This window comes from Stegodyphus dumicola, chromosome 6, assembly GCF_044657685.1.
Source record: "Stegodyphus dumicola isolate Sdum_Otavi_A_Nest chromosome 6, ASM4465768v1".
In the NCBI taxonomy this organism is placed as follows: Eukaryota; Metazoa; Arthropoda; class Arachnida; order Araneae; family Eresidae; genus Stegodyphus; species Stegodyphus dumicola.
In genome coordinates, this window is record NC_140773.1 from 39,111,269 (window position 1) to 39,136,344 (window position 25,076).

Below are 25,076 nucleotides of genomic sequence, written 5' to 3' on the forward strand. Positions count from 1 at the left end.
CTACATTTAGTAAGGAATTATAAGCCGAATAAAATAAAAACATTTGCCCTGAAGATAAGGATAGTGCTGACAAATCAACTTCCAGTTCATTGCGCGCTGCGATGTCCCCCCCGCAGAGCAGCATGAAATTGATAAACAGATTTCGGAATGGTTAAGAAACAAAGGATATGCCTTTTTCCATTTTTTGCAGCAATTCCACTTTTTGTTTAATGGACTTCGAAACATACTTTTGCTTTGTAGATCCTGTACATATTAGTAAATATATATCGGAAATTCTGTTTGACATAATTGAAAGTTCAAGCTTACTTTTATAAAATTGCTCTAACAGTCTGCAAAAAATAATAAGCCTGATCCAATTCGAAGATTAAGGAACAGCGCAATCTGCAACATTAACTGAATTAGATAATTTTAGCTCAGCTTATACCGTCCGTTATACGTTAAACGCGCATGCGTAAACGTATTATGCGCATGTGCACAGGCAAAGTCACAGCCGTAAAGGTCTTACGAGCACACGTAAACGCGACGCATGCGCAGAAAGTTTGTAGCTTTGAGGTCCGGATTATGGGTGTCTGAATTAATGACTTTTTGACTGTATTATGGCGTCCTGGGAATCGCAAAAAATTCTCAGTGGTAATAAGGTATTGCAACTGAAAAATATACTATACGTATGTATGCCTTATAGGCTTACCATCCTCGTGGTTAGAATTAGCGTTTGAATTATCCGAGATTTCATGTTGTTTTCTTTTTATATTTAACTTAAAATTATCATTAAAAGCATTAGCAAGGCTATCTAAGGGTTTTTTTAGCATACTGAGATATTTAAAAACACACTTACCCTTAAGGGGCTCCAGTACTTTCAATGTATCACAGTTTGCTTTTGCCGTAAGAGGTGTATGCTGGTCCATGTCCGATGCGACTCGTACAGCATCCAATTGTTGCTTGAGGAGACGAGTATTCTCAATCTTAGCTTCTAAGGGGATGATTTGAGTATGGAACGAGTTAAGAGAAGATTAAGAGACATATCCTAAAATAATATGTCCAATTGTATCAAAATATTAGCAGTTTACAGCTATAAGGTGAATTATTCAGTATAATGATTTTTTAATGTTGACACTGATGGCAAATTGCTGCTAGAAATTCTGTGGTTTAGAGATATATAATCGTCCAGAATATAATATTTCATCACAATTATTCTTTTTCAAAGTAAAAAAATAAAATTTACAATAAAGCTTAGAACTAACATGAAAACTAATAGATAGTTCTTGTAACTATGCAATACATCTGGATTTATATCATAAAAATATTTTTCAATAAATAATAGATCAATAAATAAGTATCTTAATATTTTATTCATACTTACAAGCCAGATGATGGGTAACAGGTATAAGAACACACCTCTATTTTCCATGCAATGCAGAAAAATACATAGTAGCTTCATCTGCCAAACGGTCTAGTACATTTATGCAGCATTGTTGTCTAACAAGACTCCAGGTAACTCGAGAATCATGGGAATATTCCAAGTAAACACCACTTTCCCATTGAAATTTTTAAATTTCAGTCACTTAAATCTAATATCCATACATAATTTACATAATCTTACCACATAAAAGATTAATCATTATTATAATTAAAAGATTTACTTCAAAAGATATTTTACAAATAGATATTTTAGATAGGAGAAAAACATATTTATTATATATGCCTTGTACAATGACTAGAACTTTAAGCACTTAAGTGTAACTAAGCAGATGGAACAAATAAATATAATACTGGTTTTTGAGTAAATGGAATCTAATTTCAAATTTTTAAACAAACTAAGGGGGGTATCAAAGTATCAATATACGACAATTCCAATAATGAGTATAAGGATGGTACCTTACTCTAGATATAATATTACATGAATAATTAATTTTTATTAATCATGTATAAATATTCCTTTCTTTAGTTTTGTTAGTCAAAACATACTTTTATTTTTAATTATTAACTGTACAATGTTTGTCATTTCACAGCAAAATGCATTGTGAAGGAAATACATAAAGTCCATGCGGTGACCAGACAAAAGGACGAAAGTGCACACGACAAAAGCCCACAAAAATGACCCCACTGGGATAATTGCCCACGCGACTAATACCCACACCGATGAAAGCGCACATTGATGAAAGCCCACACAGATAAAAGCCCACATAGATAGAAGGGCACGCTGATAAAAGTCCACACTAACAAAAACCCACACCGATATATACGTCATGAATAGAGATAAAATAAAAAATAAATGAATAAGAAATAATTGAACAATATAAGTAGCGGAACACATTTCATTTTCGTCTCCGGCTGAATTAAATTCGTATATATATATATAGTACAGAGAGTCAATCAAAATAATATAATTAAAAACATATACATGTATGTATCTTTGTTTTTATATTTACGCAAGAAATGGAAGTGCCTTTGTATAAGTGTGACAAAGGGAGGTGAAAGGGAATACTGGCCACACAGCTTATTTTAATTCTACAAAATTATAAGGAGTATAATATGTATGTAAATTTTCATCATATACAGAGAATAATTTATGAATAATTTAACACTACAGAAAATTTTGCATTATATGAATTTAATATGGAGAATTAAAGCCGAACTTTCATTTTAACGAAAAAAAATAAAAGTACAGTATTCTATTATGATTAAGCGCAAACACCGTTTTAATGGTGAATAAAAAGCATGGTTTCAAATAATCCAGTTAAATTTTGACAACTTGGATTTTACATAAATTAATTTCATTCCCACTTGAAATTTAATTTTTTTAATCATAATAATTACTCGTAAAATTTTTCAGGAAGTCATAGTTATTTTGGATTTCCTGAAAATGTGTGCTGGTTTTAAGTGGGCATTCGTCTTGTGGGCTTTTGTCATGTAGTTTTCTAACTGGCCGCTGGCTATTCAGGCAGGAAACCATTGCCTTCCTTTTCTTTTGCCCCCAGCTGTGTGAAAAAGCAGTTAAAGAGAGGAGAGCCTTGCTTAATTGCTTTATTCCCTATGGAACCTGGGGCGCCAAAGAAGGCCTCAGAAGGGAGGGTGTGGCAGGAGAACAATTAAAGAGGATTTTAAATGTTTTTTGTTAGTTACCTACTAGAAAATAACATTATCTGAAATTCCGCTTGTAACTGAAGTTAACCCCTTTCTTACATTTCTTTAGTATAGTTCTTGAATAACCTTTTGTCTAAGGATTTAGTTAGAATTTCAATTATTTTAAAAATTTCAATAATTGGAAAATGAAAGGAATTAAATATTTTTTAACCATTTTTAAAGGGATAATTCACTGTTTTTGCAGTAAAACTGCAGAGTGGAAAAATATGCTAGTTCCTGATTTGATAGTGTCTCTAACAACTTTTTGATGAACTAATTAAACATGCTTGTTATATCAAAGCCATTGTTTAAAAGTAAAACTACTGAACTATTTCTAAAAACATTAAATTATTACATATATTAAAATTTACGTACAAGTAATATTTTTCATTTTAACTTTCATATGGTTGAAAACGCAACCATGTGAAAGTTAAAATGAAAAATATGAAACCGTAATAAAAGTTAAACTATTCGAATAATTTTAATAACACAGGTTTCTGAACTTAGCAACAAGAGGATTTAAGAACCATGAGCCCAGCGTTGTAAGAAAAGTAATCTTGCACATTAAAAATAATTTTTATTTCAATAAAAATATTATATTACTCGATTAACTGTAAACGCTTAAAAAACAGTTCATTTCAATTTACCGTAATTATTTATATACAAAAACTTTGATTGAAGCAAATTTAAACAGCATTTAGAAACTGAAAATTCACTGGAACACTTCTTTTGTGGGTTTTATGCTGTTATTATGTGTTGAATATTATTTCGCCTAGATTAAGAAAAAGAAACTCATAACATGTAAAAATTTATTAGGTAGAAAAACTATCAAATTAAGGTCATTTTCTTCTCCTCGAAGTGCATTGATTTCCTTATACGAATTTCATATTCTGACAGCACAGAAATAGTGGCCACATATCTTGTAGGAGGTATTTCTTAAAAGCCTCATGTGTTGACGATCAAGTAGAAAAAAAATGTTTTGTTATGGAGTTACGTTTTGAATAACTTTTTTCTTCTATTGAATGAGTTCAAAGTTTCTAATATCTTGTTTTCTAGCATGAAATGTTTCACCAGTTTTTAAGGTTCTTTTCTAAGAATAATTCTAATTCATTAAGCAGAAGTTAGTAAGAACAAGTAAGGTGTACTTCAAATTTGATCTCTTAGGTTTATTAGGTCTGGCTACCAAATAACTGTTTTTGAATTCAACATCAAATTTTAAACATATATTTTTTTTTAAATTTGTGTCTTTTATTTTCAAAAAACATGCACGTAATCCGAAGTTTCTGTGACAAAAGTTAGTATAAGAAAAGTGGGACAAATTAAATTATCTGTATATTTAGTCACTATTAAAAACGAATTCTGGCTAGACTATGGGTCCTCAATCAGGAGGAATAGCCCTAAGGGGAATTTCAAAGTTTCAGAGAGTAATTTAGTCCACCTTTTCTTTACGTATTAAGTATTTAGATTTAGTTTATGAATACAAAAAAGAACATTTATTCAAATTTTGGTATTTACCAACATGTTTGATACTTGTTTAATTTACTTAAAAAATAATCCGTATTTAAACAAACACATATCTACTTTTCAAGTTTTGGGAAGGAGAGGTTGAATGATCATTTAGCAATGGTGGAAAGGGTATATGGGGAAAAAGCTGGTGAGAATCACTGGTCTAGACTGAGCCAACTTGATTTAAATTTAGAATTTTATACTCTATATAGAATTTTATACGAATCTTTAGTTCTTACTGTAGAGTCATTAGGTTTTATATATATATATATATATAATGTTGTATGATCTTAAATCCATTTAGTGCGAATACAAGTTATTATTACTTGCGCAATTGCTGCAAAGTTAGTTAATAATAATTTATTTCCTAAACAGTATTGATTAATTGATTATATTATCTCCCGAGTTTAATTAAAGTAGAATTATTTTAAAAGTGTGAATCTATACTGTATATAGGTATACAAAGATACACATACATATACATGTATGTGCATCTTTGTTTTTATATTTACGCAAGAAATGGAAGTGCCTTTGTATCAGTGTGACAAAGGGAGGTGAAAGGGAATACTGGCCACACTGCTTATTTTAATTCTAAAAACTGGTAAGTTATAACTGGTAAGTTACTGGTTAATACTGGTAAGTTATATTTTGAAAGATGTTTTGAAGTAATTTGAAAGCAAAATGTTAATAATGTTTTAACGGGGACTGGAGTTAAATCATCACGAAGAATAAAATTTCAATTGTAAAAGGAAAATTAAAACATGTAATCATTGTCATTGATCGAAAATTAGTTGACTTTTCAAGGGAATCAAACCAACTCCCGTTCAATGAACAATAATTGATAAAAATACGTAAATACGAAAGTGTTTCGTCTGGTGTCCGCCGACAACATCGCGGCAAAAACATCGCGGAGGAAAACGTCGCGGAGAAAACAACGCAAGGCGAAAACGTCGTGCTACAAAACATCGTGGGAGAACACATCGCAAAGAGAAAAACATCGCAGTTCTAAAACATCGTGGTGCAAAATATCGTCGTCGAAAATAAAGCGGTTCAAAAACTTCGCAATTTAAAAGCATAGTCGTCGAAAATATCGTGATAAAAAATAAAGTATCTACAAATCATCGCATGACGATAACATCGCAGACATGCTTTTTTCAGACATGCTTTAATAACTGTAAATGGATATTCCCATAATGATTCGTGAGCGCAAGAGGGTAAGAAGGATAATTTTTACTTTCATATTTTTTATTAATACATTTTTGCTGAGAAAATAAAAAGGAAACTTAAGTGTAGAAAATTAATGCAACTTATAGCACTTAATAGAATTTTAAATCGACATAGTTAACTAACAAAGACCATAATAAATTATTTTTAATAAAGATTTTACAGGTAATTTTTCATAAAAAGTATAATCTATTAAGTTGCATTTAATTTTCTATGCTTAAGTTTCCTTCTTATTTTTTCAGCAAAAATTTATTAGTTAATAAAAAAATGTGAAAGTAAAAATTATCCTTCCTTACATCACTTGCGCTCACAAATCATTATGGGAATATCCATTTACAGTTATTAAAGCCTGAAAAAAGCATGTCTGCGATGTTATCGTCATGCGATGATTAATAGATACTTTATTTCTTACCACGATATTTTCGACGGCGATATTTTTAAACTGCGAAGTTTTTGAACCGCTTTATTTTCGACGACGATGTTTTGTACCACGATGTTTTCGCCTTGCGTTGTTTTCTCCGCGATGTTTTCGTCCGCGATGTTTTTGCCGCGATGTTTTCGGCTGTAACCGTTTCGTCTTTACTCGAGTTATAAGTTAAAGCCAAACCGGCAATTCTAGTCAGGCCAAATATTTCCGCGAATAGAAGGAATTATGAACCAATGCTGATATTGAAAGAACTTATTCTTATGAAGCATTTTAGTCAATTCAATTTGGAGTAAAAATCAATTACTGTAGAGAAATCCTATTTAACTCGAGTAATCGTCCCCGACACTTTGATGTTTATGCATTTGAGTACTATATTATTTGTAGAAATTAAACATTGGAAATTGTCATTATGAAATCGAATTCAAAGTAAAGTTGAAATAAACATAGAAGATTATAAAAAAAGATAAATAGTGCAAAATTTGTAAAAACAAATCAAAGACAATATAAAAATAATATAAAAAATAATATAGAAAATAATATAAATAAGATCAGTGAATGTACATGAAGATATAAAGGCCAGAAAAGGTATTAAGTAACTGTCTATTAGCTCTTGGACAGTGAAAATGCTTTTTTCCTTTCTTAAATTCTTAATCATTGCGACACGACAATTAGCCAGAAATTAATTAATTTCCATTCACTAGTATTTTCAAAAAAATCTTAACAGATGGTGTCTCTCAGATAAGAACTCCACAAAATACATCCCTCAAGAATTCCAAGTCCCACCCACTACCATAAATTGCTTCAAGTTTTACCGACTGATATTATTCAAAGCCCCTACTGCCGTTAAGAATTTTCGGACACCCTACACTTCTGAGTCAGACACGAAGAGAACACTTTGCCAACTCCCCCACTAGAAAGAATGTAAGTTACTTAATACCTTTTCTGGCCTTTATATCTTCCTGTACATTCACTGTTCTTATTATATATTATTTTCTATATTATTTTTTATATTATTTTTATATTGTCTTTGATTTGTTTTTACAAATTTTGCATTATTTATCTTTTTTTATAATCTTCTATGTTTATTTCAACTTTACTTTGAATTCGATTTCATAATGACAATTTCCAATGTTTAATTTCTACAAATAATATGGTACTCAAATGCATAAACATGAAAGTGTCGGGGACGATTACTCGAGTTAAATAGGATTTCTCTACAGTAATTGATTTTTACTCCAAATTGAATTGACTAAAATGCTTCATAAGAATAAGTTCTTTGAATATCAGCATTGGTTCATAATTCCTTCTATTCGCGGAAATATTTGGCCTGACTAGAATTGCCGGTTTGCCTTTAACTTATAACTCGAGTAAAGACGAAACACTTTCGTATTTACGTATTTTTATCAATTATTGTTCATTGAACGGGAGTTGGTTTGTTCCCCTTGAAAAGTCAACTAATTTCCGATCAATGACAATGATTACATGTTTTAATTTTTCCTTTTACAATTGAAATTTTATTCTTCATGATGATTTAACTCCAGTCCCCGTTAAAACATTATTAACATTTTGCTTTGAAATTACTTCAAAACATCTTTCAAAATATAACTTACCAGTATGGATGCACGCTTTTAAAATAATTCTACTTTAATTAAACTTAGGAGATAATATAATCAATTAATCAATACTGTTTAGGAAATAAATTATTATATATGTATATATATATATATATATATATATATGCGGGAGAAAGGAAAAATAAGCAATGCCCTCTTCGAGACTCGAGCCTGGATCTTTCGAATATGAGCCAATTGTACTAACCGTTACACCATGAAGGCATTCTAGAAGGAGGGAGAAAATACCTTATATTAATATCAAGTGTCATACATTACAAGTTTAAAAAATTGTATTTGAACTCGAGTGGATAAACTTGAGTATTTTATGAACGATTGGAAATTCGAACAAGATATAGGCAGAGTGTGAGCTAATAGTAGAATTTTAATAAAGGCAATTTTACAGGAAATTAAAGTATTTCAAAATATTTAACCTCATTTTACACTTTTAAAATATATTAAAAGTATTTTAATTGAAATTAATATATTTATATTCAAAATTCTTGGAAAGAAGATTTGGCTTGTCATCCCAATCGTTTTTCTATTTATTATTCTTAATATTATTACGTTAAAAGCCTTTTTGAAAACAGTGATTTTTTAATATGATAGCTTTATAATTCGTGATGACGAAATTTTTTAAAAGGAATTAAAACAAAATGTTGAATTATACTCCATCCGTCCCAAATTAGTTGTTACGTTTAGGTCGAAAATTTTGTCCCAAATTAGTTGCTACATTTCAAGTCGGTGGAGTTATAAGTAACTTTCTAAGCAGTTTAGTAAATTGACATCCGTAAAATTATATTAACAGTTACAGCAGTTTAAAATCAGATACATCCCATCTACATTAAACATCTAAAAGTTGTTATAAACATAAAAAGCATTTATTATTGGAAACTTTAAATCATATGTTTCAAGTAAACCTTCAGCAAGGGAAAATCTTCAGCAGAGGGAAAAGAAAAAAACACAAGTAGTGTCTTTGTGTGTATGTATGTTTTACGAAAACGAGTACAAACGTTTTCGCTGGGTAAACATTGTTTGGTTCTTTCCACAAACAATCCGATACGGGCTAGTGTATCCGATTGTTTCGAGAAGAGCTGTTGAGTTGGCCCTGAAAAGGCAAAGACGTCTGTGTATATTCTTCGGAAAATTGTCATAGCATTGAAAATTTTTTAAACGTTAGCGATGGAAAAATAGACGGGAAAATCGCATGTGCAAGAATTCTAGCTTCCCTCTTGGATGAAAGTTATAGAACCGCCTCACATACATACTGACGTTTCGAGATGTAGACAGGAGTGCTGTAATGCCACACTTTATATAAACACCGCTTCGCCTCAAGAGACAACGCAATTTGATTAAAAAAAGAGAAGATACGGCCACGTAATATTAAAATCGTAACACTAGCTGAATTGTTCTAACGTAAAAGTGTACGAGAAATCTGGTGAGTAATAAACAAGTAGTAATGTTTTGTAGAGACTACTAGTTTCGTTAACATAATAATAAATCTAGGATGCCTGTTATGAATCGATCACCCTCTCAAGCGCAACCCTGGTTGGCAGTGTGCCAAAACACATAGACTCGTCCAAAAGGGGTGGTATTACTTGCTGCGACGTGAAAGGTCTTCTCATCTCCGGAAAAGCTATGCTGGAGGGAAAGAAAGTCCCCATCCTTTCACCCTATTTTGAGAATAATTCGGTCCGAAATGCGCATGCGTGTTTGCGATCATGGTCGCGGATGAGTCGGTCATGCTATATCACAGTTCTTTGTGTTGCCCTCTGCAGCTTAAGCGATGGTGTAAAATTGAAATTACAAACGATAACCGCTTCGCCGACACAGTGTAATGCAAAGTTATGTTCGGGCTGGTAACCCAACATAGCGGAGAGGCGTGGCTTATAGGATGATTATGCTTGGTGGAAGTAAACACAGGAATTTAATTGTAGTTTAAATAACAAGCTTGAAAGATGGTACGAGACAACTGACGAATGTTCGAATTCCGATAATGAAAGTAAACATGCTTTAATTCCGAGTTTTATAAGTAGTGCGAAAAATTGAGAACTAAATGCGAGATAAATGTGATAGATGAAAACTACCAGTTTAAAAGGCAGGTGGTTGATATTTGGAAACCCGTCAGGATACATAATCTAGAGTAGACACTCCCATATGATAGTCAAACATTAAGGCATTAAGCTATACATTGAGGCAAAATTTTAATTATTAATTACAAGTGAAAATTAAGTATTTGTAATAAAATATCAAACGAGAGCATGTTAATGTAAATCCGGGCATAGAATCATAGGTTTAATAATTGAGAATTTCTTTTAAAGGAATGCCATTGATGTAGAGTTGGCTTCGATCGCATCGATTCGATTTATTGCATCATCACGTAGTTTTGATAAACGTTAAGTTGGAGTAGAAGAATTAAACCACCGTGAAATTAAAAAGAACAGTAACTGATTTTCTGTTTGTGAAATCCGATAGGAAAGAATGCAAATAAATGTTAATCTTCAGTGAAGTGTAGGCGTCAGACAAGTGTTTTAGCCTTTTACATAATAAAAACGTTCCAATAAAACCGTTGAAAAAAGAACGCAGAAAATTAAAAACTTGCATTGTCGACTGGTAAATAAAGTTATTCATTCATGATACTGCTTAATATGAGAAATGAACACAAGTTTAAACTGACATGCAAACATTTTAACAATATCTGCTTCACAGCCTAAGCGATAAAATGAATTTAATAACTATTAATCACCCCCTGTGACAGCATATAATTGAAAAATCTCCTCTCTCCACAAACACTTTCATGCGTATGAGTTTTCCTATATTTTAGAAATTAATTTTATCAGATTAGCGGGAAAAGGTTTATTAGTGGTTTGTGACTCAGGACAGTTTAAAGGATTACTTGTATTCTTACACTGTTTAAAACATTCTGCTTTGTACATAGTCCTACACTTTACAAATTCTACTCTGTACAAATTGGATATATTACACACAATATTTGCCTTTGTTAATAAAATAATTTTATCTTTTCAAATATGTAGTAGTGCACAATATGGGACATCAAACTGAACTCTGACCATCATTAGTGCACACCTGCTTCCTGTTCAAAGTATATGAAATGCAGATATGAAATGTTCTCAGTGATAAATAAACTCACAATTAGGGTTAATTCCCTAGAGAACTCGAGCTTAAATAAGCCTGAAAATTAACCCTCGGGCCGACGCTATCGAACACTTTAGCCACGTTTATCATGACTAAGACAACACATTGTTTATTATTAAAGGCACCTCTAATAAATTCTGTCAGACGCACCAACTGCTTCGTCACAGAGATTTTTTCTAAAGCCAAATTGCTGTGCGGGAAATCTGTCAAAAAAGGATGTATTCTGGCATGGATAACCTTTTCAAAATTTTGCTCGCATCGAAAAGAGGGCTGATAGTACTCAGTTTTTGTGAGGTCTTTGTGAGTGTTAGGCATCTTTTAACAGATTACGCAACGAGTGATGGTGTAGCACCGGGGTGCCTGGGTCTTAGACCCTATCCACAAATGAAAATATGCCACTTCGGGTACAATACAAAGTTACAACTTATAGTATTATATAAATATGCCCAGGATATCTTAAGGGTTTTTTTTCAAATAATTATTTATAATGGCCTTAATAAATGACTTGATGAATATTTGTAAGATGAATATTTGTAACACGCATACATGATTCGGTCATGAAAATGCTGTCCAGAAAAGCTGCAAACTCCGTCGAGCCATTGGGAACAATAATAAATGAACACATGAAAATTGTCAAGCAAACATTTGGTAAATAAAAGACCCAGTCAGCATTATTAAAAATGTGATCATAATCATAGAATAAATTAAGTAAGGAGCTCAAGTTAAAAGTAAACAGTTACATACAATACAAAATCATACTATATATAAGGTAGCCATGGTGCAGTTAAGCTTAATCAAGAGTGTAACTAAGAACGGCCATAGGCCTTTTGATATTACATTGATCATTTGCGTCGTAATCATAAATTTTAATTGCAGTGTTGTTAATAAACTCTATGTCTTTATAGAATTTCTTAGCAAGGCGATAGTAAAAGGTTAAAATGTGGTCAATTTTCAGTTCAGCATGCAAATCTGTAAATCCGAAGCTACCATAAAACATTACTAATTTGTCTCAAAACCCCGTTTTGTGCAGTTTTCAATTTCTTCCTTAAGGATCAACTAGAATAAGCCCAAACAGAGCAAGCATAAGGCAATATTGGACGTAGAAGGGACTTGTTAAATGAGTAACTTGTTGTCTATAGAAAGAATGCTATTTCACGCTGTTAACCCGCAAAGACGCGCGCTGCTTTTAGCTACGCGAGGACGCGCGTCGGGCTCCGTAGGTTCGAAACGTTATTTCTTAACGAAATAAAAATAAAATTGTTTGTGTAATCGAAGAAAAAAATTAAATAATAAAAAGTATATAAAATATAAAAATATACTTTGAATTTAATAATTCTAAAAAAATTGTATTTTAATACACTTTTAAGATTGAAATTATTTATCATTAACAGAAAAAATCAGACTGATTTCTTTTTGTGAGCAAACGAAATTTAATACTAATTTATGTAATATTAAATTTTTACAGAAATATTTTCAAAAAAAAACTTACATTTCACATTTTTTTTGCAAAAAATCGCGCTGTGTTTACCGCAAACATTTTTCTCTCACTTAGCGCAGCAAATTTGTGGTTTTCGGTCCTTTACGCTATTACATATATGGCATCTTTCCCTAGAACACTCCTGTTTTTTTGGCGAGTGTCCTTCCCAATTTTCCCTATATCTGCAATTTCATTTTTCACTCAATTCGCGTGGAAATTTTGCTGCGAGCTTCTTTCTTGAATGTGATCCTTGAAAAGTTCTAATGCAAATTCTTTGATAAATAAACTTCGTTTTCTATATTGCACTACTGGCGTCCTCGAAGATAACAATAATATTCTAGTATTCATAGCTGCAATGTTGAACATACTAAAGAATACTGCCATTGGTCATCTGTTGCTAATTCTAGCAGTACTATAAATGGTTACTACATCTATAGCACCCTTTGTTAAATCATTAAAAGTCATAATTTCTGTTTTTTTTATTTGCTTCTCCAGTCGAAACATCGATGGCTCTGTCATTATGCATGGTGGACAATAGAACAACGCATTTATTTTTGTTTGGTGTGTAGGAAACTAATGTCATATTTCTTTGAAATCCAAATAATGATGATCAAACTTCTCTTTTTCTGCCACAAGTAAAATATATTGGCAGTTCTTTTTTATTTTTTCTGATAGTTCCCACGAGCGTAATTTTCTTTTCAAGGTGATTCTTTACCAAGGTATAACTGGTAAACCAGTTGTACACGGTAAGGTTGCGCCCTGGATTCAAAATAGGCTCTCTAAACCTCTTGACTACTTTATCAAGACCATTTTCTGAGCTGCACGACCGTTTTGGTTGTGTTCCTGCATGAATTTCAAGATTTGAAGTACAAAATGTCCTTGCATCAAAAACAGCAAAAACTTTAATTCCATATTTTGCAGGTTTACTTGGAATGTATTGAAGAAAGGAGCATCTTCTTATAAAAGGTTCTAATTTTTCGTCAGTTGTGATGTATTCGCCAGCATTTTTAACCAACTTTTCAAAATCATTTCTTACCGGAGCCAGTTTATCCATTTCTCTTCTAGAAGGACGATCTCTTAGGTCATCAAATCCCAAACATCTCATTAGGATTAAAAAACGTTTATGAGACACTGTTCGATGAAAAATGTCAAGCCCTGTCCCGTCAGTCGCCCAAACTTCGCAACATTTACGTGAGAAGCCTTCTATTTTAAAACAAAATTCTCCAAAACAAAGAAGACAGATAAATGATCTGATTTCTGTAATATTCTTGTGTCGAGCAGCTCTCTACCTTTCAAATTTGATGGCTATCTTTGACAAGATATCAATTCACGGAAACAGAAATGCTGAATTCATTACTAGATTCATCGCTTGAATCTAATGTCTCTTCAGAATTCGATTGGTGATCACTAAACTGTTCTTCATCAATTATTTCTTCGTCTTCTTCATTAACTGAATCTTCATCAGTCAACATTTCGGCTAATAGTTTCTGTAATCTTTTCATTTCATCGTCATAAATCAAATAGCGTGACATTTTTGCAACTGCCTGACATCTTTCACATTTTTAAATGACAATGCTAGCGAGGGTCTCGGGCCTGGGAAGCCCGGCTACTCAGTTTCTGAGAAAAGATGGAGGGATAAATTCCGGAAATGATTGTGAATGACATGTACCTGACCTTAAACTCAGCTACTAAGAAGTTCGATAAATTTCACCAAAGGGTGAAATTTTTGTATTATGTTTTTGTAACGACCGGGCCTGGTCGGACTTGCCTGTACCAGGGAATTGACACTCCGTAGAAATGTAGGTTTTTATTGAACTTCTCCTTTTTTGTTAACAGGATTGCCTGAGTCTTTTCCACATTAACCTTAATTTTCCATCTGATGAGTCAAGTCTCTAATGCATGTATGTGGTTTTGTAGCTGTTGTATAGCCGGCCTTGTGTAAGGATCACAGTGTCATCAGCATACATTGCGAGTTTTGTGTTGTTCAGAGTGGGTATGTCATTCACGTATATATTAAAAAGTATAGGTCCGCGAAGACTTCCCTGGGGGACGCCTGCAAGGAAAAGTTTAGGTGTAGAGAGAATTCCTGTGACACGAAAGACAAAGTGTCTACCTGTCATGCAGGATTTAATTATGTGTTTAATGTACTCTTGGAGCCCCGAAATGTGTAAATTGTAAATAAGAGCACCCAGCCAAACACGATCGAAAGTCTTAGCTTTGTCGAGAAAAAAGCCTCTTGTGACGTTATTACGTTGCAAGCCTTTACTGATTAATTCTAAATCTCTATACAGCTCTACACAGTAAAAGAGTCACAGAAAAACGGCTCAGAGTAAGTTTGTAATCACGTAAGTCAGGCACAGTCTTCTCATTTTCACTTCGATTAAGGATTCTGTACATACTAGCATAAGAAATATATTAGTTCATGCAGTTTTATACGTCGATATTTATAGATAATTGTTTTGGCTATGTTTATTATAATCTTGTTCACCGTAACGGCTGGAGTGCCTAAACCATCATGCTGTGTAAACAAAACTGAAATCTTCATCTCTGAATACTGTTCCACTAGTGTTTAAACCACTGAAATGGTGATTATGGTAGAACATCTTTGGTAAAAATTTACTCTACGGTAACCCTTGGCAAATCGTTTCTTATTTTATATCAAGATCGTCACCTGGAAGAATCGGCACAAATTTCAAGATTGCCGTTACACAAAACCAAAATAAGAAGTCAAAGACATACACAAACTTGGTGTCCATGTACACATCGACCTATTTTAACTTAAAAAAAAAAACAGAAAACTGCACAAACTAGGTATTGTGCACTGCCTTAACTTTGCACATGTACACATTGATCTATTTTCACTTTAAGAAAACCAGAAAGTTAAAAATATCATGTTTACAAGAAAATATTCGCCACTGTCTTAACACACAGAGACAACCAAAAATACAAAAACAGAGAGGAATAAGTTACCAAAAATACATATTTTCTAACATAAAAATATTAAACAACAAAAAGAAAAATTAACACACAGAGACGAATAAATAAATGAAGCGTCATTTTTTTAACATACCTTTTTTTTCACATGCATATGTTTAGGCTTTCCACCACCATTTCCTCCATCCTCCAGATAAGCAATTCAATTAAATTCATCGTCTGTTATTCACCTCAGACATACTCAAACGATGGTACCCACACCAAAATAATAGCAAGTTCAAAATACACAAGACCATACCACTTACGTGCAACCAAACATAGCAATTAAAAAGAATGGTAAGAACCAAAAACACGGGTCCGTACAAAAGGGTTACTATTACAAAATGTAGCCCAAAACTAAATTTATCACAACACGTTGGCAATATTTCCAGAAATAACCCCTTTATATTGACAAAAACTTATTTTTTTCAAAGGCTATTTTCGCCAACATTATCAACATTACAATAACGGAAAAACTTATTTGTCGCAATGGGCTTCCAGATTTCACGAACAACCAATACCACTTGGCGATTTTTTCAGACAAAAAACAAGGTGTACCATACAGTAAAGATTAGCCGCATCTTGATTTACTACTGCTACAACATAAAATATACGTCTTTCGTAGATTTCTGCAGTTAAACTCAAAAGTTTAAAATTGCATTTTGCTTATCATGACCAGATTTTATTTTCTGCACGTAGTTAACAATTACTTATGTGTTGTCAGATAAATGTTACCAGATACAGTTAATTATTTTTTACTATCTCATGAGACAAGTTTTTTTGCTCCTGCAAGACAGCTTTACTTTGTGTTGCAAAATAAATTCCTTCTCACTCTTTTTAGACTTGCCTACACATTAAATTTTATGATTAGGTAAGATGTGATTATCATAATTTTGTTTCTCTCCTTATTTTGGCAACTTTATATGTTGATTCGTTATTTAGGTTACCTACCAGTGGCTGACTGATACAACTGCTCATATGGTTCAGCTGGTAGGTTGAGTTTAATTTCTGACATAAAAAATTTAAAAGGCATACCCCATGTTTATTTTACTATAATCGAATAGTCAAATTGAAGAAATAAATGAGCCTAAATAGATTGTAATATCAATGAACATTTTTAATGACAGAGATTAACTTAAACATAGTTGCATACAGCAGAGAAAAAAGGGCGAAGAAGTAAGAATGGTATACATATACATACATACGTAATAAACAGTTACGTCATCATACACCGCGCGGATAAACGCGAACGGCGCATGCGTCAGGAGAAGCTCTCTTAAGCTAAACGTCGTATTATAATTTATGATACAACACAAATAATGGCTACTCTGTTTATAGGTACTATATGTTAAAATATTTTAAAAGCTTCCTTTAATTTGCATTCTAATAGTGATTTGTTTAAATTTAATTATGAATTATATTCACATGTAGTAATTGCATTTTATTTATTTTTGGCAATGGCTAAGCTCCAGTTTAACTCCAGTATTTAGAGTTTTTATATACAGATGAATACATATTCCTCTTTTACATGGATATAAGATTATTTTTCAGGAATTTAAGGAAAATGTGATAAATTGGATTTATAAAAACTATTTTGAATTTTGAAAAGTGTTTTTCCTCTGTTAACCATAATATAGTGCCATAAATTTCTGAATGTGTTTAGTTTTCATCCAAATAAATAGGTTTACAAAAATTTGTCATATTAATAGTTATTGCAGTATTTAGCATTATTATAAATATTTATTATAACAGATTTAGCTGAACTACATGTTTAGTCTCTCTGCAGATGAAGTCAAAAGTAAGTGGTTAGATATTTTTCTGTATTCCCCATTACGTAATTTTATCTGGTAAATTACCATTACTTATATACTAAAGGTGAAAGAATAAGCTTTCCTTGAAAATACAAAAATTTTTAGACATTTAAAAAAATTGGTATACTTAAAAAAAATCTCAAGCTGCCACATATGCGAAACTGAAAATGTTATATATAAAATATTTCAGAAATATAAATATTTTCACTGTTTGTTAACTATAATTCACTGAATTTGTTATATATAATCACAGATTAAGGTAGCAGTGCTTTTTCTCACTGCGATTTCTCATGTATTTTGATTCATAAATACATAAATATGTTGTATAAATATTTTCAACATTTCTGATTTTTCGATAGTAACCATAGGAGAAGGATTTGAGACTATCTGTGTAAAGTAATTAGGTTTTAGATCATCACTACACCTTCATATACTTTCACTGGAAGTTTTCTCTGTATATATACTGGGATGTGACACTAAGCAGTTGACAGTATGTATTTAAGAGGTCAAAGGTATATTGTAATTAGTATTTAAAATCCTGATAACATCCCATACACTGTCGGTGGAACCTAGATAGGATGTCCAAAGGATATACTGGGATGTGACATTAAGCACTCGGGAAGATGAGTTTAGGAGGAAATTGGGATATTGTGGGATGTCCTGAGGATGTAGTAAGTAGGACTTTAAATCCTACCAACATCCCATACGCTGTTGATGGGACATAGATAGGATGATTTTTGGATAAAATGGGTTGTGTTTAGGAGGTGAGTGGGATGTCCTGAGGATGTAATAAGTAAGAGTTCATATCCTAATAACATGCCGTACGCTGTCGATGGGACTTAGGATGTCCTGAGGATATACTGGGATGTGACACTAAGAACTCTGGAGGAGGTGTTTAGGAGGTTCGAGAGATATTCCGCGATGTCCTGAGGATGTGCGCATACCCCGCGAGCAACATCTTCGGGATATCCCAGGCATGTTTTTGTGCTATGTGGGTTATTTGTTTTTTCATCAAACTTGTTTTCTGATTCCAGTTACATAGCTTTTAAGGCCAGAAATTCGTCAACAAGTTAAAGTAAATTTGAATGATAGACGTTAGATGCAGTTTTCACAAATAGTTTAGCTTTCTAACAAGGTTTACTCATCTCAAGCGAACATAGTTTGCAGATTAGGTTACCGTGCTGTTTGAGCTGTGACAGATTAACAAATAGAATATGGTCTTTGTGCTGAAAATACAGCAAAGTCTAATAGATCGATACCATGAACTATTAGACCAAAACTCTGTTAAAAATTAATGTTTCATTCTGCTCAAAAACACTAATCTTAAAAGCTATTGGTCTGAACCTAGAGGCCATCCAAGTAATCTTAGAGAGCCAGCAAATGCATTTTTCTTCAGTTATTTAGCATTATTATGATACTATTTATCATGTCAAGGATTTGTAAGAACAAAATCGTGAAAATCCTGAGGATTTTCATGATTTTGAATTCAAATTTATATTATTTCGATTCTCACCAAAACCGGAACTGAAAATTGTGATATTAAACAAATTCAGAAATTTGAAGTTATTCATTTGATTATTTATGACTTGGCATTAAAATCGTTATAGACTATTTGGTTTTCATAATTATTTTTTACTTTCACTGCTGCTTGTATACTCATGTTTAAAGAATCAGGGAACTTCCCGAATTAATACAATATACACATTGACTACAGACACCTTGATATATAAAAAACTAAATTTAAGGAAAAAATATCTAGTAACAAAGTGCAGATCAGTGTTTTCACACACGCGTTTTGATACCCAATTGAGACACTTAAACTATACCTGGCTAGTAGAGAAAAATAATATAAAACTGTTAAAATTAAGACTTGGATGTTGAATAAATCTCACAAATACTTCGTTTCTGTTTTTGAACAAATGCATGGTATTCTCGTTCATTACTGTCGAGGAATATTATCATTTGTCTCCGACAGCTCTTAAAAAAATCTGTCATAACACTTTACTAAAACAAATGCATGCAACTTATACGGATTCGAGTATTAAATATTTAGGAAAATTAGTTCTTCAAATTTCACATTTCTTTATGCAATACATGTGACATGGAAACAGGTTTCGATACGATATTGCTATGGATTTTTAAAAGTTTATTTCAAATTTGAAATTATTATGAGAAAAGTTATTACCAATTTCTTACTCAGTGGTTTTTTCGTACATTCTTGAGGTACATACATTATTAAAATTGCGAACTACAACACAATATTTAAGAAGAACTAACACGGCATTTTATGACGCCGCTAAGGAGTGCCAACATATGGACATTTTCAACCTATTTCACTATGAAATTTTACACGAGGACAGGCACCTCCGTCCATATGCCGCTTTTCTACTCAGTGGAAACCAGGATTTTCCAACATAATTTGTGTTTTTAAGTATGTAGTACTCTGAAAAACTTATTTGACTTGTAAATAATGATGTTTAGAAATCTTAGCCGGATGATCATGTGACACACACAGCCATGCCCACAAGATATTACTTGTATTTTTCCTGTATATACTATTTTACTTTTTGGAATCGTATTTTATTTTCTGCATTTATGACTGCAACACACACCTTTTATGAACTGATTTAGTACTATTTTATGTATAACTATTGTAAAACTTCAGATTTACAGCGCTACGATGCCTGGATACCTCATCGCCAACCAGATGTCTTATCGCTCATCACGTGACATTGGTCACACCCCCTGCATCTGCTATCCTGTCTCCACGAGAACTACGTTCGGCATTTCCTTACCTGCAGCGCTCCTAGAAGCACCAAAGTTCGATAGCCGGAACACAACCTGCGATTTCGCAGGTTAATCGCGGCAAATAAAGCGAGTTGGAGTTGGAGACTGCAACACATAACAATAAATAAACATTTTGTTTTAAATGAAACTGCTTTGTCTTTTTAAGGCAGAGCGGTGGCTTATGAATAAATTCTATTTTTGTATTAATTTGTATGCTAGGTTCTGTCCCTAAATTATTTCTACAGTTTTATGCCCATCACAAAAGATAATAAAAATGTAAAGCTTATGTTTGATTTGCAGCGTGTTGAAGATTTTAATATTTTTTGATTAAAAATTGATTTATGCCTTCAAAAGCTGAATTATGTTTAGTTGAGGACCGCTTTTTATGTAGCCCTTTAAGACGGTCAGAGCATACGCTTGGTTTCAAGATTTCTTTCACGTGCGCGTTCGAAGTTTCATGCCGCATTTCGCTATATAGCTCCCCACCGTTCCCTGGGTATTTATGCCTGTTGCGATCCTTGCTGTTTTGTATTTTTTGAGTGATCGTTTTGCTGTGTTTAATTGCTGCGATATTTTTGGATTACTATGAATATTATTTCGGCCATAGATATTGAATTTTCCCGCTGGGACATTCTTCGAATTTTACGAGCTAAAATGGCACCAGACCTAGTTCGTAAGCCGATACCTCGTGCTCTTCGTATAAAGATACTATGTCCCTGGATGTGTAATCTTCTACTAATTTTTTTCGTGTGACACTTCAGACATTTTGGCTATTTCCGAATAATAAGATGTTCGACCATAATTATTTGGATAAATTATTATCTCTGGATGTTTCAAAATGTGATACTTCGCGCTGTGCACGTGTTGACTTGCTCATCGAAAATTTGAAACGTATCGGTATTGAAGCATACGCTTTCGCTCTTAAGGATAATATCGGTTCTCTGTTGCATTACTATAATTTACCTCAATCCAATGACCTTCAGGCGTGTGAGCAACAATTTCGTTGTGATAATTTCAAGAAAATTAACAAATGTGAAGACTGTTCTACTTCGATAATGGGTAAATTCGATTTCTTTTGCCAAGCAGAGAACGCGTATCATCAACGGGCAGTATCAAAGGAGTTCCTTGCAGTATGACCCTCGACATAACAGCCAATTTCAATATCACAGGGAAAAATTTAACTCAAAAATTTAGAGATAACCTCATTTAGACGCCATCCTGTGTTACACTTCAGATTCTGTATGGTGACAAAATATCATCTCTGAAAGATGCTAACTTTTTGCAAGGCTCCTCCCTAACTGCGCAGTGACATATTTATTCGCGATTACCAAACCAATTTTAGTTCGAATATCAGATATACAATTTACGAAATACTCGAATATAACTGACAAATGCCCTTCAGAATCACTTTCATTCAAAAATGTTTTCTTATATTACCGAAATTAATTTTATGCTTAGCTTTATGAGAAAACATTTACTATTTGTTTGAAACAATTGACACTTTAAATGATTAATCGTATTCTTGCAATGTTTACAAATCCTGTTTTTACATACTGGATATGTAACATACAATAATTTATTTTTGTTAACCCATTAACCGCTGGTGTTGCGTTCACGCAACGGTCAAAATAAATGCGTATATAAATATAACTACCTAAAATATTTTATACCAGCAGATGATTTTGTGTAGGGAATATTATGAAGATTATATCTGTAAAAAATATTTGCCTTCAACAATTCATTTTGTTTATAATAATTAATCTCATACTTTAAGCAAATTTAAGCAAAATTATCGACCGTGTATTTTTGCTGAAAATATTTAAAGAAAGAATCGCCGTCTTTATGAGTGATCTATTTTTAGTCAAGGTCACCGTTTATCAGAACATTACATCACTCAGATGTTTAAATTTGATTTGGAAAGGAAAGGAAAATAAGTGTTGCGCTGACGTCAGCAGGAAAAGGGTAGTCGATCTTCTTTTTCACTCATTCCTTTCGATGTTCTGGTTCATGTTCTGGTTGTTTAAAAATGCCTAGAACGAGGTATCTTACATTAGAAGAAGCCCTACCCTTCAAAGATTTTTTGATGAAGAAATAGATGATGATAATGTTAATAATGACCAGAATGAAACTGATATTGTTGTTGTTCCCCCAGAAATTGCAGAATCTGGTGGCGAACAAGAAAGGAATGGCAAGACCTAGTATATTCAGCATTCAAAAACCATTGTATGGAGATGGTAGACATTTTATCGTAAAGTCCGTTGATAACAAAAGACTTTGTTGTAAAGAGTACCATAGCCAGACTATTTATAGATGCGAAGTATGTAATGTAGCTTTACATCATGATTGTAATCAAGCTTGTCATGCTTGAATCTTTCCATTGAAATAATCTGTATTTGTAAAAGAAATACAATGTATATTTTAATATTAAATTAATTAAAAGTAAAGTGATTTGGTAGATTTATAAAACGTTATACATCAAAAATGTAATCCTGCGCTCCACTCAAAAGAAACATCACACGAGTACAATCCTACTCACTAAACATCCGTAGTCTTATTCCGCTGACGTTGCGCGAACGCAACACTCGCGTTTTCCACAGGTGAGAGCATTTTTTTTTTTTTTTTTAATTTTCAATGTAAATTTATATTATAAATGCTTAATTTGATATTTGTTATTATTTTCATGAGAAAAGAAACATTCCTTGTAGTTTTGGCGATTAATGGGTTAATAAAGGTATTTTACCGTTTTAAATATGAAAGTCTTAAGATTCTCCTCCCCCGACCATAGCCTACTCACTTCCTCTGAGATTACACTTATTTTAGTATCATCTTTTCCTCTTTTTATCATTTTACGTCTCTACAATAGTTTTTATTTTTTAGTATTCCTTTCGCATTTGGTTATTAATGAGCAGAAACGGACGTTTGTCCCTGATGGGACATTAGACTCGAAACAGCATTTTTGTCGAAGCACTTATATCCGTTGTATTACTTTTCATGTTGATCACACACGATATTATCGCGCTGTACTATATTTAAAGAAATTATATGAAACATCCCTGGGTTAGGTGCTCATTTTCAGCCCGTTAGATCCTCGTGAATGGAAAAAATAAAAACTGGAGCTATATTCCAGGAAAACACTTTTCACAATAAAATGTTCAAATTGCTAACTTTTGCCTCTTAGTTCTTTTATTTAAAGAAACAAGTCTGGATTGCCATACTGCTGTGAAAATTATTACTATAAAATAATTTTGAAATTTTCCTATATATTCGCACACTATACATTAAATGCAGCATTGTTGGCACTGAAGTTTCCAATCTACGTTCGGAATTACGTTGCTGCAACGCATAGAAGTAATAAACATGCAGAAAAATTTTCCAGCTGTGACAGAAAACATTAGAAAACCACCGCTTCATCTCTAAGAGACAATGCAGTTCCATTCCAAAAATGAGAAATAGAACATTTCTTGATGCGAAATCAAGGAGAGTATATAAAGTTTTATACCGTATAAAAAATACTCGAAAACTGATATGGAAAAAACGAGCAATATTTTTTAATTGAAAGTACAGGATTCGTTTTGTTAATATTAAAATACAACCATTGCCATAAAAATTTGTGTAAAGAGAGAGTTGTCAGAATTAAACGAAATTTTACATATATAATTATTACTTTGATATAAGTAAGTGATTAGAAAATCAAAGAAAAGAGGATAATTTATTGCAGAAAAAAGTACACATGAACGGAAGTTTTAGTACTCTGTTAAACCACCTGTAGCGCGAATGCACGATGCAATACGAGCGAGCATTGTGGCATACAAGTTCCGTACGGTGTCCTGAGACATATCGTTACACAGTTGCTGTAAATGCGCCTCTGCTTCGGCTAATCTCGTCGGCTGTCCAACTCGCCATCCCAAATGATCCCAGATGGACCCGCTTGGTGACGAATCTGGGGATCGAGCAGGCCAGATAAGGATGGTAATGTGCCGAAGGCAGTCTTGTGAGATCCGTGCTGTGTGTGGCCGAGCATTGTCTTGTTGAAAACAGGCTTTTGGGTGCCCTGCCATGAGTGGCAACACATGTGGCTGAAGGATGTCATGGACGTACCGCTGGCCTGCCATTGTGCCATGGATCAATATTAGGCGTGACCGTGTATCGTAAGCAATGGCACCCCTTACCGTCACACCAACTGTGGGAACGGTCTGTCGCTGTAAAGCGGATCCAGGATTGAGGCGTTCACCACGAGTGCTCCACACACGAAAGGGATTGTCATCACTGGTCAAATTGAATCTAGATTCGTCGCTGAAGGTGACCTGGTTCCATTCCGTTAAAGTACAATCTTGTTGTGCGCGAAATCACTCGAAACGGAGGCGTCGTCGGGTGGGTGTAGTTGGCAGCACACGTAATGGGTGCTACTATACTGGATGTCCCTCAAACCAGGCGCTTTGCGATGGTTCGGGAAGACACAGGATTCCGTATTGAAGCAGCTGCCTGTGTCCGGATAGCGGCCAATGAGGCAGTTGGCTCTACGCGTGCATGTTGTATGATGTGACGGTCGTCTCGACGACTGGTCTGACCAGGTCGTCGCCCTGTAAATGACGTCACGCAGGCCCACAATAAAAATTAATGGAGAGCGGATTAAGATAGTGTCGAAACTCAGATACCTTGGCGTCATTTTTGACGAAAAAATGAATTGGATCCCCCACGTGCAAAGCCTTAAACTAAGGACAACTGCAATAGCTCGACAAATGAAGATGTTCTATGGATATAAATGGGGACTGAACCCCCACATACAAAAGGTGCTGTATTCCACAGTGGTAGAAAGAATAGTCACGTATGCTGCGGCAGTATGGGCCTATCCAATGCAAGGGAGAAAGGTTAAACACACCTTAATGCCATTCAACGACCCTTTGCATTGGGTATTACCCGGGCCTATCGCACCACTTCAAGCGAAGAAATTAATGTGCTGGCAGGCTTACTGCCCCTGCACA

General features: G+C 33.4%; 2 long non-coding RNA genes across 4 annotated transcripts in view; one reads left to right on the forward strand and one right to left on the reverse strand.

Moving 5' to 3' along the window:
• LOC146996700 (uncharacterized) overlaps positions 1 to 1,513 on the reverse strand; it is a 94,872-nt gene extending 93,359 nt beyond the window's left edge. For both annotated transcript variants that reach the window (XR_015041626.1, XR_015041625.1), the window contains exon 1: positions 836 to 1,513. This is a non-coding gene — a long non-coding RNA (uncharacterized LOC146996700). The remainder of the gene's footprint in view (positions 1 to 835) is intronic.
• The window catches only part of LOC146996699 (uncharacterized), a 123,766-nt gene extending 103,379 nt beyond the window's left edge, over positions 1 to 20,387 (forward strand). For both annotated transcript variants that reach the window (XR_015041622.1, XR_015041623.1), the window contains one exon: positions 19,973 to 20,387. This is a non-coding gene — a long non-coding RNA (uncharacterized LOC146996699). The remainder of the gene's footprint in view (positions 1 to 19,972) is intronic.
• Positions 20,388 to 25,076: the final 4,689 nt, after the last annotated feature.